Below are 14,505 nucleotides of genomic sequence, written 5' to 3'. Positions count from 1 at the left end.
TTTGCACTTGACTTGACGTGGCATCACTTGTATCAAGGATTGGTTGGACAAATGTGCATAAAAGGTTGTTAAATGAAATAGTTAGCACATGTCACCCCGTTTTTATCCCCACCCGTTCCTCCATTTGAACCTTCTTTAAAAAGTGACCCTCCTGTCCGGTATCCTCCCTGCTCCCTTGTGTGCTCATTAACCTTCCTCAGAGGCCACCATTCATCTCTGTGCTCCTGTCTCATTCGTTGTAATAACATCTTTGCCCCGTCGCCTCGTTTAACTTTTCCAATTAAAAGAGGAGGCTTACTCTATTAACCCCACGCCTACTCCTTCCATTTTTCCAGGCTAATGTTGTTTTGTAGAGGGCCATAGGGACACCCAGGCAGCTGTATTTCAATCCCAAACTGGCACTGGTCCTTGCGTGGTGACAGCGGACGGCATACGTGATGGTGAATTATGAGACATGGATGGAGAGGGCAAATCATACGTTTGTATCTTGTCTGGCTTCCCATCTACGATGATGAACACCGCAGCCTTGTAACACACGTCCATTTTACTCTTCTCCTCCACAACCATTCCTGCTTTTTTTTTCTCACTTGACTAGTACTTGACTAGCATACAAAATGTGTATGTTGCACCATAATTGTAGTTCTTCTGTTAGCGGGAAATGCTTTTGATCATTATTTATCGCAACATTCTGACAAACTTGAAAGTCCGAAATTTCAGATCTCGGACTAGGAGAACTGTAATAGAACTCACCTGCCACTTCATCCACATGCTTGTGATCCAATTCCAGTTTCTTGTCCAATCTGGTCCAGTTTGGATATTCTTTATTCCAAGAGAAGCAGGAAAAACTTCATCAAATACCCTCACTTCAAAATCAGGCCTACATCACATGTGAATGAAAATCGGATATAATCATACACCCAAGATTTGCCTGCTATCATCTCATCAACGATAAATGCGGAGTAAAATCTTTTTATCTGTATTTGGGTTCATTCGTGAAACAAACACCCGAATTTATCCTCTTAAATTCTGACTGCTTGACAATGTTTTCATTTGTGATCAAACACACACTTCCACACACTACCCAAACAACACAAAAATACCTGGTGAGATTTTTTTTCACACACAGAGGGATTTTTTTTTTTTAAGAGTTTTTGAGGCAAAAAATATCAAGCATGTTAGATACTCGCTGCATGAAGTTATTTATAAAGGTTGAACATGTCAAACAGATTTGTGTTGCTGTTCTTGTGTGCTGCTATTGTCTTAATATAATGTAAAACCCAAAATCTTTGTAACTTGCAGCATCCTCAAGGACACAAGGTCTAGGTTTCAAAGTCCAGTTCCTGACCCTGCTTGTCTTTACTCTTCATCATACTCGTCCTTACATTTAGAAGAACATGTCTGGCTGCCTGCCTTCCTTCCTCAACACTTCGTAAGGTCAGGCCACAAAGATCTTAGATTAGCTCCCGTGAGCTGTAGTAATTAAAAAGTCACCGCATAATTGCCCTGACGACAAATTACATCACAGCGACATTGTGATTTATGAGTGCAACTGCAACTTAATATTGAAGGTCATATATGGGAAGTACGTTTCCACATTGACGGACATCTGGAATTTAAATTACACTGTGATGCAAAGTTAAAGTGATAGTAAAAAAACACAACAACTAACTTTAAAATGCAGCCTAGCAAAAGAATAGTTGATACTAATATAGACTTTTTTTCCGAAGCAATGGCTGCAACTACTTTCACACTTTCAAATGAGTCAAATATGCAAATAGGTACACATTTAGGAACACTTTATTGTGGCTATAAAATTCCCACACAAACAAACTAAACAATTTGGACAGAGTGCAGTTTAACTACTCGCCAGGCACTCTGCTACGTTCAACTTACTTTGAGGATCAGAGCTATGTGATTGGAATGACTAAACACTCATTGTGTTCCAGTTAGTGTGTCGGAAAAACAAGATGTCTGCCTTAATCAGGGAATAAATTGTGCAGAGTGCACACTTAAGTATTTTCACAGTTTTTTCCAAGAATTGTGATCAGTGGTTGAATCTAATGAAGAGGACAATAACCATCTAAAATTACATTCATCCCTTCATCAATTCGCTATACCACCTAACCTCACAAGGGTCGCGGACAGGGGCGTCGTGGCCATCGGGAATTTCAGGAAAATATGTGAAATTTCCCGAAATTTGGCACCCCCTCATCAACCACTACGTTTCAGCGTGTGACTTTTTTTTTTCTTTTGCAGGTTGATTTGAACATGGATAAATTTGACATTGTCTATACATGAAACTTTCACAAATGTTGAATATTCCGTTTTTACAGTCACTGTTGTGATAACATAACCTAAGACAGTGTTTCCAAAAAGGCACGGTTTACTTCTAACAGCATACCACCAAAAAATGTCGCAAAAGTGTGACTAGGTTAATTATGTACCTTCTCCCCTCAGCACTGCACAGCGCAGTTGCGAATCACCGCCACCAACTGCCATGTCACACAGTATTCAGTATGTAACTGACAGCAACTGTCCATGAAAAGCCAGCACAGTGCTGAGTGAATCTGTACTAATATTGGCTTACTGTTGACAGAGTGTCAATCTTAAAAGTAGAGTTCAGAAATGATAGGGTTTATACGACTCTTTCAAGTTTTCGGCTATTGCTCCACGTGTTTATTCTGACTTAGTCGATATGCCTGAGGCTCAAGAACAACCAGAACATGTTACCACCCTTCTCATACAACTGTTCAAATGGTTAAAGTGGAAGTCAACCCAAACATATTTTTTTCAAGAATATGTTGTATGCAAGCCCACTAGTTGAAACAAAGCATTCTGATAAATATTGCGTTTGTGGAATAAGAGTTAATCCACTCGTTTTCAGCCATCTCTGGGGCGGCGATTTTGTCAATTCTGTCGAGTGAAAATGTCATCACAACTACTCAGGGCTCAGGTAACGACCAATCGCGGCTGACCTGTTTTCTGAAGCTGAGTCGTGATTGGTCGTTACCTGGGCCCTGAGTAGTTGTGATGTCATTTTCACTCGACAGAATTGACAAAATGGCCGCACCCTGAGATGGCTAGAAATGGATGGGTTTTGCTGCTTAACTCATATTCCACAACCACAATATTAATCAGAATGCCAATACAAGGATGCCTCAAAGAAAATTAGGTCTATCTTTGGTCAGACATTTTTATCCTCCGTAAACTCCTTATGGCTCTGACTATATATTGTAACAGCATATTTCTTTTCTGAAAATGGACACAACATGTGTGCAAAATTATGTAATACATTTGCAAAACATTTCAACACGTTTTGTACCGATAGTCTTAATCGACAGTGATAGGAAAACATGTGGAGCAATTGATATTCCAGACCACATCTGACATCAAACAGACCTTTATAGGCAAAGCTGCATTAACATGAAATTGACATGAACACAGAAGCGCGGGCTAATGTAAACCTGTGTTTTCCTTTCAGGTGATTTCTGCTGGGGGATGTTTGAGCTGTCAGTCATGTGGATTCACCCTCGGGAAGTCAGCCCTCATGCTCTATTTGATTCCATTGCCCCGTTCCCATGCCCTCACACACTGAAAGGGAATTAGCGAGTAAACACACACACACACACACGGCAGTTTGTTTGTTAGAAGTGTGCATCTGTTTGAGAAGTGTACAAAACAAAAGCAAAAGTTTAAGTTGTACAAATGAAAGAAATCAATCACTTCCCTTCATGGAATGCTGGAATGCTCCCTTGAATGCACGAGCTAAGGAGCGAGATGCACTCTTCCAGCACCTAATAACCCTAAAAAAATAATCATACATCTCCGAAAGGCTCACCCCAGGACTTGAACTGTATGTGTTGTGTGTGTATTTCCCAGTCGGGTGAGCACTGTCTATCTATTAGATTTTAAGGAAGGTTAAATGAAGGCATGGCTGGAGACAGAAAGAGAATACAAAACAAAAGGAGCTGCAGTGATAGCATTTCTCACCTTGTGTCAGTGTGTGAGTGCGTGCAGAGATGGGCTGAAAACAACGGATCAATAGGTTTACTGTGGCCTCTAGCCAGTAGCTCCAACATCTAGCTGATAGTGTGTGTGTGTGAGAGAACGAGAGAGAGAGAGAGAGAGAGAGAGAGAGAGAGAGAGAGAGCAACTGAGAGAGAGAGTTTCCCTCTCTTCCCCTCTCATCAATACATCCATTCAGTCAGCCCGAAGGGTCCGGGACCCCCTACAGTGATCACATTTATTTTTAGAGGGCTGACAACTTTCACTGCAGGGTAGATGAGTGCTGCATGTGTTCTGTTCTTATTGTAGCAGTAATACATACAGTCAATTCAAAGATCGCTGAGGTAAACATGTTGAACCATTTATTACACGCTAAAAAGTGATATCGTAGGTACAGATGTATTCAGCATGTTGCATTTGGATTAAAGGGAAAGTTATTGGAGCCTGTTTTTGTGCTTGATCAGTAAGACGGACTGTGACTCTACTCTGTTTGCTTTGAATATTTTACCCACATGGAAAATCACATATAGTAGTTGGCGTAAGTAGATTGAGTTTCAATATTATTCAGTTTTGTGTTTGAGTGGCTTGGAGTTTGTGTGTTCCCACCAAGATGGGCAACATATGGCCCGTCTCCGCACTCTGAGTGGTCCCTGGATCAATAAAAAAATCAAATGAAAAAAAAGTGGAATAAAATTGTTGAGTGGAATTATGAATATGTTTCCTCTATTACAGTGGACCCCTGCATACTCACAGTTCAGCAGCGGCACATTCAACCATTCAAGGATTTTTTCCCCCCGAATACTGTATTTAAAAAGTTGTTTTATTTGTTGTTGAGGTTTTTTTTGGGGGTGTGGGGGTGGAGGGGGTCAACCCTATTTTTGTTGAAAAATACATATTGGAGGTTGATCCAAATTTTTTTCAAGAATTGTTTGAGTTCACTAAAAAGGGTTAGGGTTAGTACAATATAAGTAGGCCTAATAATATGGAGATTTGAAATTACATGGTGGACAAAACATATTACATGAATTATTTCAAAATCTTTAGTGTATTGATTTTTGTGATGATATCTTACCAGGGGTGTCGAACTCCGGTCCTCGAGGGCCGCTGTCCTTCCTGTTTTCCATCTCTCCCTGCTGCAACACACCTGTTTCAAATGATCAGCTCATCAGCAAGTTCTGCAGGAGCCTGATCCTGAGCCCGATCGTTTGAATCAGGTGTGTTGGACGAGGAAACCTCTAAGACATGCAGGAGGGCGGCCCCCGAGGACTGGAGTTTGATACCCCTGTTTACACTAAATGTTGATTTGCTGTTTGGCAGTGCTGTGCCATCCTTGAAAGTTTTTTTTATTTTTTTTTACATTTTTGATTGATTAAAGCCTTTTTTATTGAAGGCTGGATGTTTTATACATGCCTTAAACATGTAATATATTAAGATACTGTGATGCACATTGCTTTAATTAAAAACAGACATATGCATATATTTTTGTCCATATTTGAAATGGCATTTTTGTCATACATCTGGTTAGGAAGTTAATAGTCCGACATGCCCCCCCAGTAGCATAGATGAAAAACTGTGGCCCCCTCCACCATTTAAGTTGCCCATCCCTGCTTCAAATTTTCCTTTAGTGTGAATGTGAGTGTTTGCCTGTATGTGCCCTGCGATTGGCTTGCAATCAGTTCAGGGTGTGCCACATCCTTCGCCCAAAGTGATAATAAACAGTCAATTATTCTCTATTCATGTCAGGGGTAACGCCACTTCACTTAATGCCAAGTCCCTTCCCTTTCTAATTTTTTGGGGGTCTTTTCCAGGAATGACTTTCTTAAAGCGGAAATTAACCCAAACATATATTTTTAAAGAATATGTTCTATGCAGTCCCACTAGTTGAAACACAGCATTCTGATTTATATTGTGTTTGTGGAATATTAGTTAAGCAACAAAATCCACCCGTTTTTAGCCATCTCTGGGGGCGGCCATTTTGTTACTTCTGTCAACTGAAAATGACAGATTATACCCTCAGGGCTCAGATAACGACCAATCATATCTCAGCTTCAGAAAACAGGTGAGCCGTGATTGGTCGATATCTGAGCCCTGAGGGTCTGTGATGTAATTTTCAGTCAACAGAAGTGACAAAATGGCCGACCCCTGAGATGGCTAAAATAGGTGGATTTTGCTGCTTAACTCATAATTCATATTAATCATATTGCCTTGTTTCCACCAGTGGGCCTTCATAGAACATATTCTTGAAAAAAATATATGTTTGGGCTGACCTCTGCTTTAAGGTTTGTGATTGGTTGAAACGGCTTACAAATTGTGGCTGTTCTAGTGCCTGTTGCTTTGACGTATAACTGCCTGCAGATGTAGCGTTGGTTCCAAAACACAACCTCTAAGGATGCACACTTAACAAAATTCAATATGAGTCTACATGAATGTCATCTCATAGCCTTTAATTCTCTATCTTTTTCTCTCTCTATGTGGCTCTCGTAAAGTACATACACATCACACATAGTTTCACCCCGTGTGGCTCAGGATATTACCTATCAACTGGAGCTTGATTAATTAGCCTTTAATTGGTTGTCATGTCACTGAACAGTCAAGTGACGGCACCCTTGAGGGCGCTGTCACACAAGGGTGAGCCAGAGGACAGCAGAGGGAGAGAAAGAAAATGAGTGCCAAGGAGAGTTAAAAAAAAAAAAAAAAAACACTGTACAAAATAATATTAGGTTTTTTTTCTGATGTCTCAAGCACATTTGTTGTCACTATTGGCTATTTTTTTGCAAAACTCTTCACACAAGAAAACCTTTCACCAAATTGAAAAATCATAGTAGTTCTCTTGCAAAACCAAATAAAAATAAAAATAATTTTTGTATCGTACAATTAACACAAGCCATAATATTAGTAAGCACACAATGTGCCAACAACGCACTGATGGGAAGAATGAAAAACACATTTGGTTTTTGTTTTCTCTGTGCACAAGGTAGGCTATGTCAGGTTGAAGTAATACTTTTGTCATAAACACACACAGGGATTACACAAGTATTTCTATTCAAGGTACTTACTGTATTTACTGTAAAGACCTTTCCCAGAAATAGACCAGCCATTCGGGAACCTCACAAAAATTCCTGATGGCCACCACGTCTCTCTCTCTCTCTCTCTCTCTCTCTCTCTCTCTATATATATATATATATATATATATATATATATATATATATATATATATATATATGCTCTATTTCTGGGAAAGGTCTTTACAGTAAATACATATATATATATATATATATATATATATATATATATATATATATATATATATATATATATATATACATATATATATATATATGTATATATATATATATATATATATATATATATATACACACAGTATATATATATACACAGTATATACCTTCTCATTCAATGCGTTTTCTTTATTTGCATGACTGTTTACATTGTAGATTCTCAAAGAAGGCATCAAAATTATGGATGAACACATGTGGACAACAAAACCAAAAAAGGTGAAATAACTGAAAACATGTTTTGAACCCAATCAAGATGGTTTTGGGGTGAGCTGGACGGCAGAGTGAAGGCAAAGGTGCCAACAAGTGCTAAAAACCTCTGGGAACTCCTTCAAAACTGTTGGAAAACCATTTCAGATGACTACCTCTTGAAGCTGAATGAATCGAGAGAATGTGCAAAGCAGTAATCAGAGCTAAGCGTGGCTATTTTGAAGAAACTAGAATATAAAACATGTTTCCAATTAGTTCATCTTTTTTTTTTGAATACATAACTCCATGTGTTCATTCATAGTTTTGATGCCTTCAGTGAGAATCTACAATGTAAATGGTCATGAAAATAGAGAAAACGCATTGAATGAGAAGTGTCTCCAAACGTTTGGCCTGTACTATTCGCCTACTTACATGTTACTGTTATTGTGTTCAACAGTACAGTTAATCAGTTAATCTTTGGCTATTATACGAATAAGAGCAATTGAATGTGAGGCGATGATCATTTGCTCAAAAAATTGTCTTATATCCTTAAAAATTTGTCCCCACAACTTCTGAAAGGGCTACACCCACTAAGCAGTTGAACATTCAACAATTTTCCTAGGTTGTGCTTTGTCACTTCCACAACTGTCATTGTGAGATATTAATATTCATGTATCACATATCTGATCTGAAGTGTGACCAAAGTATTTTCAAATACCGTAGAAAGTTGCATTTGATGCGACATCATATTCATTTTCGGTGAGAACAGGCTGCTTAAATACGTGAGGCCAGGGCTCAAAGTAAACCACACAAACAGATTGCTGGAGGCTGACTTGATTGGAGTAATGTCTATGTTTTGTCTTTAATCAGTGTTTTTATGCTTGTAATCAAAAAGACCCCAGAGGGCAATGAAAAGCATATTCAATCAAATTGAATTGTTCTTCTCTGCAAATTTTGACCTACCAGGCACAGACAGACACTTAATAAAAAGGCTATTTGTCAGGCTGTCAGCACTCGTCCCTCAAATCAATGAAGACTTAAGAGTCTTCTCTTCTACATAAGACTAGGGCACAAAGTGCACAAAATAAAACATGTCAATGCTTGACTCTCACAACATTCAGACAACAGGGAGACAAACAAAGAAGGAAACAGATCAGTCAACCATGCGGGCCGACATGAAACCTTGCACTGTCAGCAAAATCACCTAAACTGTAATGTCCCCCCCCCCAATCTAATCCATATAGATTTGTCATTCAGCAGACTAATCATACCACTAGCATCTGTTTGTGTCCGCAGAATGGAACTTTACACTGATATCATGCCATAGCGGCAAGGTAATTTACACACTGAATTGTGTAAATTACCTTGCAGTTCTATAGGATTCTCTCGGTGATTATTATCTGACCATTCTTCTGGTGTTTCCAAAGGCTCTTTCTTGGGGCCCTTTCCCTTCATTACATTCATCCAACCGGAAGGCCACTCTTCCAGTCCAAAATCCATTTTCACCCCTTTGCAGATGACACCCAGCTCAATGTCTTCACCAAATCCACTTCTACCCTTCCTTCTTCGTTCCATATAGACTGTCCCTTTGAACTCAAATTATCGTTCTCATGAAAGTTTCTCATTTAACAGTGACAAAAGAGATCTTCCAAATGCTGACAGTTTTTCATACACAACTGGCAACTCCTGTGTCTCCAACTCAGGTTAAGAGTCTCAGCCAGAATTCTTACACCCAGGAGACACTAAATGTGTTGTACTTCATAACCCACCCTCCCCCCACCAAAAATAAAAAAAAAAGCCATTCAAATTAAAATAATCACGTATAAGGCCGTCAACAAATAACCTAAAATGAGAACCTTTCTGTGAAACACTCATGACTTGCGTTTTTTCCCTTTCATGTTTAAACATTTTCCATTTGAAGAATAGTTTGAAATTTCGCTGAATTTTACAAAACCAGATTAAAGCAGTGATTCAAACTCAGCATTTTTATACTTATTCAGCCGCTGTTATGTCAGATTTATCTTGACTCTTTGGGCCCTATTTTCATGCTCAGCGCAAATCTAGTGCAAAGGGTAGTCTCACTTTGCACATGGGTGGAGTTTTCTTTCTTTTGATATTTATGTAGATGGGCACGGGTAGAAAGGACATTTTGGGAGTAAATACAGCTTGGAAGCGGCTCCCCTCATTCTCTGACATTGCGGAGTCCATGTCGAAGATCGAAGCGTGCAAACTACATTAATAAGGAACTGCAGGCAGACCTCCACTTGCGGATTATGCAGAGTTGGCCAGGGCAATCTCACCTCTGTGAAGTGGGCACTTGGAGATGACTTCCACCCAAATCGATCACACACACATACCACCGTAGCCGGAGCCCAGGGAGGTGTTTAGATAAATAAAATAACGATGATGATAATAACAATGCGTTCAATTAATTGATTTCTACATTGATTCAGACGGTTCAATGCACGCTGTTGTCATATTTTTGAATGGAATACAATCACATCCACCAAACATCAGTGGAGCGCAAATTCTGCCTGACTGCACCTCACTCAAATCCACCTAAATTAAATTACACCCCTTGTGCCACAACTTCAACCTGGTTTCACCTGGTCTTAAGTCTACTTTCTGCTACCAAATTGTCAGGTGCCCCAGGGGCGTGTGAAAGACAATGCCCCAGCATGGACGAATGTGGTTTGCCAATTTCACAAACAAAGTAACGAGACTTAGAAAATAGAGCCTTTTATCTCATACAGTACCGACCTTCAAGTGTCTTGGTATGCAAAGAATATCTTCATGTGAAGGGTAGCGTTGCTTACTACTGCAATTTGGTCTAATTCATATAAACACAACACACCTCAAAAGCATATTGCATTCACAAAATGAGGACCTAAAAAAATGTCAAAATCAAATGCTACTGGCAGGAAGTATGATTATAACAAGCACAGGTTAGGGACATGTTTAATGTTAATAAGAAGGGAGGAGCATTGATTGCGGGACTGTGATGGAAGCGCTTTCTTTTCTAAAAGGAAATTAGTTTTCCCACATCACTAAATCACCTCACTCTTGGTACATGGTTTCATGCTTTGGTTATACCTTTTCTTTCAGGGATCATTGACAGCTTCTAGGAGAGGGGAATGTTTATTCAACCATAGTATTTAAACCAAAAGTACAATGTCAAAGTAAAAGAACTGACAATGAGAATCAGACAATCGAATACAGATGAGAAGAGAAAAACATGAAACCAAACGATGTTTAAATACGATAATGTCAAAAATAGTTCATGAAGTAAGGCTATCTCCAAAATGTGTCCTAATTTGTTATACAGATGAAGTCAAAGCCCTGTGCCAAAACCACCAAGAACAAATAGAGAGTAATCCAAGGAAGACATATTCTCATAATTAATAAATGAAAGATGTTGTTAGTGCATCTGATCAATAGAGTTGTTAGCGAGAAGGACCGATTGATTGGGTGATGGGATGAAGAATGGTGGGATGGAAGCGATGGAGGTCAGGGGTGAGGAGGGATGGGGGGGTTATGCTGTTTGCTCTGATGGCTGTTTCAAATTTTCACCCTCATTGAGAACAAAGGAGTCTCCTGAGCCTCATCACCACTGATAGACACTTAGCACCATCCTGACCTTAAAAAAGCATGGAGGGAGGGACGGAGGAAAAATATGGAGAGGAGGAAAAAAAGATGGGCAAATGAAGAATCAGAGACCGGACTGAAAGCCAGAAGGGTGATGAACAAGGGACTATAGTGTATACGAGGAATGAAGAAATGAATGGAAAGAAAGAATAAACATAGGGCTGAGTTAGTGCTTACAGTGAATCCCGTAGTAAAAGTGGCTCATAAACCAAAATGTTCAACAGATCCATATCTTTGTTTCATGACTTTCATTATCTTAATGCTAACATATGGGGCCCTATTTACACTCCAAGCGCAAGTTTAACTGTGCACATGGGTGAAGGTAATTGGGCGTTTGCGCCTTTGTGCACCATTGTGGGATGGAAGTAGTCCTTTCCCGGCCATTTCTCCTCATTCATCAGGGCGTTCACATTGTAAAAATAGAAATAGACTCGCTGGGGTGCCTGTGTGACATTGGCAGGTAAACTGCAAGCTCTCCCCTTGTGGATGATATAGTTAGCCACTATATATGTGACATGGGCAGAAACCGCCTTGCGCCCCCTATCATTGGACTGTGTCTGGCCCGCATGCCCTCCAGCCCCGCAATAGTGACAGGGGTCCTATCAAAACATTTTGATGCTAATAATCCATTCAATGAATTTATTTCTACAATGAGTCAGAGATTGTCCCATGCTGGTGTCATATTTATGATATGAAATCCGAGTACCGAATTTGTCTGCCTGCGCCTTGATCAAATAACCTAAATCGCATGGCACCACCTGCGCCTTGAGTTAGACCTGCTTTTTGCGAGTCTAAAATAGAGTCTAATTTTTGTGACCAAATTTGCAGATGCGCTGGTAGGCACGGAAGGAACACCCAGTGAGGGCAAAACTGGGTACCAATTTTATGCTAGGCAGTATCAGTATCTGCTGAATGTAACTATTAAAGTAACTTGTAAATTAACTTAGTTTCTTTAACGATCAAGTAATGAGTCAACTTCATGTTTAAAGTAAGTAATCGGTAAAGTAACTAGGTCACTTTTCAAGGTAACTGTGGCAACACTTGTCCATAAGGCAGACAATAAAACTCACTTGATTTACACTGCTACTGCTATTCAAGATGGGTCACACTTTCATGTAATGTAGAGATTCCACTTATTAGAATTAGATCTCTTTCAGTCGTATACCCGACTATACATTCACATATATATATGTGTGTGTGTGCGTGTGTGCGTGTGTGTGTCCACCGAGTCCCATCCATTAGTGATAATGAAGAAACAGGGATGCTATTAGCTGTTAATGGACAAACACACAACCACAATGCAGTCACACACACATAGAAACACTCGCGTACACGCACACACACAGACACACGTACATATACTGTATTGTCTAACGGGACCATTACTCGCACTGTCATTCCCATGTTGTCAAAATCAGACATGCAAAATAAAAAAAACTCCGCACACAGCTCTCTAAATGTCTCAAAGGACAGGAAGTGAAGTGTTAGGCCAACACGGAAGGGGCCGTCGGACTCACTTAGCCCATAACGTACTTGTATGTGTGTGTGTGTGTGTGTGTGTAACGATGAGCTGCAGTCTGGGGAATCCAAAGTGCCAGTTGACTTTTTAAAAACGGTCTTCTCACCTCACTTCTCATCCCTCCATCTATTCCTCCTTTGGCTTTCACTTCCCTCCCCGTTATTTTTACTGTCCATCCTCCATCTCTTCGTTCTCCGCATTCCCTACTTTCCTTTCTAGCGCTCTCCCATGCTCCCTAAATGGTCCTCGCTTAACTTCCTGCACCTCCCCTATCTTCACACATCAAACCACTGTTGTGATGCACAGTTGAAATACAGTACATCTAATCCTTCTTGCCTACATCTCACTTCTCTATTTATTCCTTCACTTATTTTCCCCTCCTGCTACTTCTTTTTTCACACTGCTCTACTGACATTTCTTTCTTTCTGCCATTTCCTGTACACTATACAATTATTAAATCCTGAAATTATTGGCCTAAACTCTGCATCTTTGATATAGCTCTTAATCTTAATTTTAACATTGTGCATATGTACATGTCTCCTGTAGTAGGAGCCAAATTAGTATTGAAATAAACAAGAAACTCTAAGAAGAATATTTAGGAAGTACGGAGTCAATACGTAATGTCAGGGTACCATTAGCGCTGTAGGACTGAACAATGTCATCAAGCAAAACTAAAGTGACCCAGAATAGGAAAGCCAGGCAGGAATTAGCTAAAAACTATAGAGACGGACATTAAAAAAAAAAATCATTGTATGAAGATTTATGGAGTGATGGGACAAAAATTAATTTTTACCAAAGTGACGGAAAGGATATGTTGGTGGAAAGGAAGGATCTGCTCATGACCCCAAACATACAAGCTCATCTGTCCAACTCAATGGACTTCTGCGACTACATCTGGGACAGGCTCACTAATCTTTATTGATGATGGCAGGAGCAAAGTGACCTCAAAAGTCTATAGAAACATGTTGGGCCCTATTTTGGTAGACAGGCGCACATGCGCTTGGGGTAAAAACTGGTGCATCTTCATTTTTGTGCTGGGGCAAGTATACTTTACCATGTTTGAGAATTTGGCAGACTGCGCTGTGCCTGGCAGACCGAGGGCGTTTTCTATTAGACCGTCCTCCCCAGCCTCCCCACCGCCCCCCTGACAATTTGGTGACGGAAAGGAGACTAGACTTTAGACCAGGTGAAGCCAGGTCTAAGTTGTGGCGCAATTGGTTTAACGTGATTTCGGTGGATTTGATCCAGGCGCAGGAAGACAGACTGCGCTCTGCTGATATGTCTGGTGGATGTCCATTGTGTTTCATTCATAAATATGACACCCTCTGAAACATTGTGGAAATCAATTAATTGATAAAAGTATTACTATCATCTTTAATATATTTTTAAAAGCACCCACCGATTGTGGCACAACTGGTGTGTGTTTGTGTGGGTGTGCGGCGGTGGGGAGGTGGAATGTTGTCACACACACACACACACACACACAACCAGCACTGGAAGGCAGTGTCCAAGTGCTTATTTCTTAGAGGCCAACTTTACATCATCTGTAGTTCTCAATTCTTGCAGTTCCTTAGAAATGTATTTTGGTCCATTATTCTTCCACTATGTAGACAGCGTGTCTCTCTGGCGCGGAATTTCAAGGGAGACACTTCTATTGTCTGGGAATTAAGTTGGATGTGTTCACTTCCACAATGGCGCAAACGCCCCTTTTTTACATGCGCTGTCTAACAAAATAAAAGAAAGAAAACTTCACCCCTGCACACAGTTAGGCTATGTTCACACTGCCACTCAATATTTTTTTTGCCCATATGCGAGACACCTATCAGATATTTTCATGCAACGCGAACAGGA

The sequence above is a fragment of the Filicampus tigris genome, chromosome 15 (genome assembly GCF_054856515.1).
Source record: "Filicampus tigris isolate MCC_2025a chromosome 15, RoL_Ftig_1.0, whole genome shotgun sequence".
Classification (NCBI taxonomy): Eukaryota; Metazoa; Chordata; class Actinopteri; order Syngnathiformes; family Syngnathidae; genus Filicampus; species Filicampus tigris.
This window is presented reverse-complemented; position numbering follows the sequence as displayed.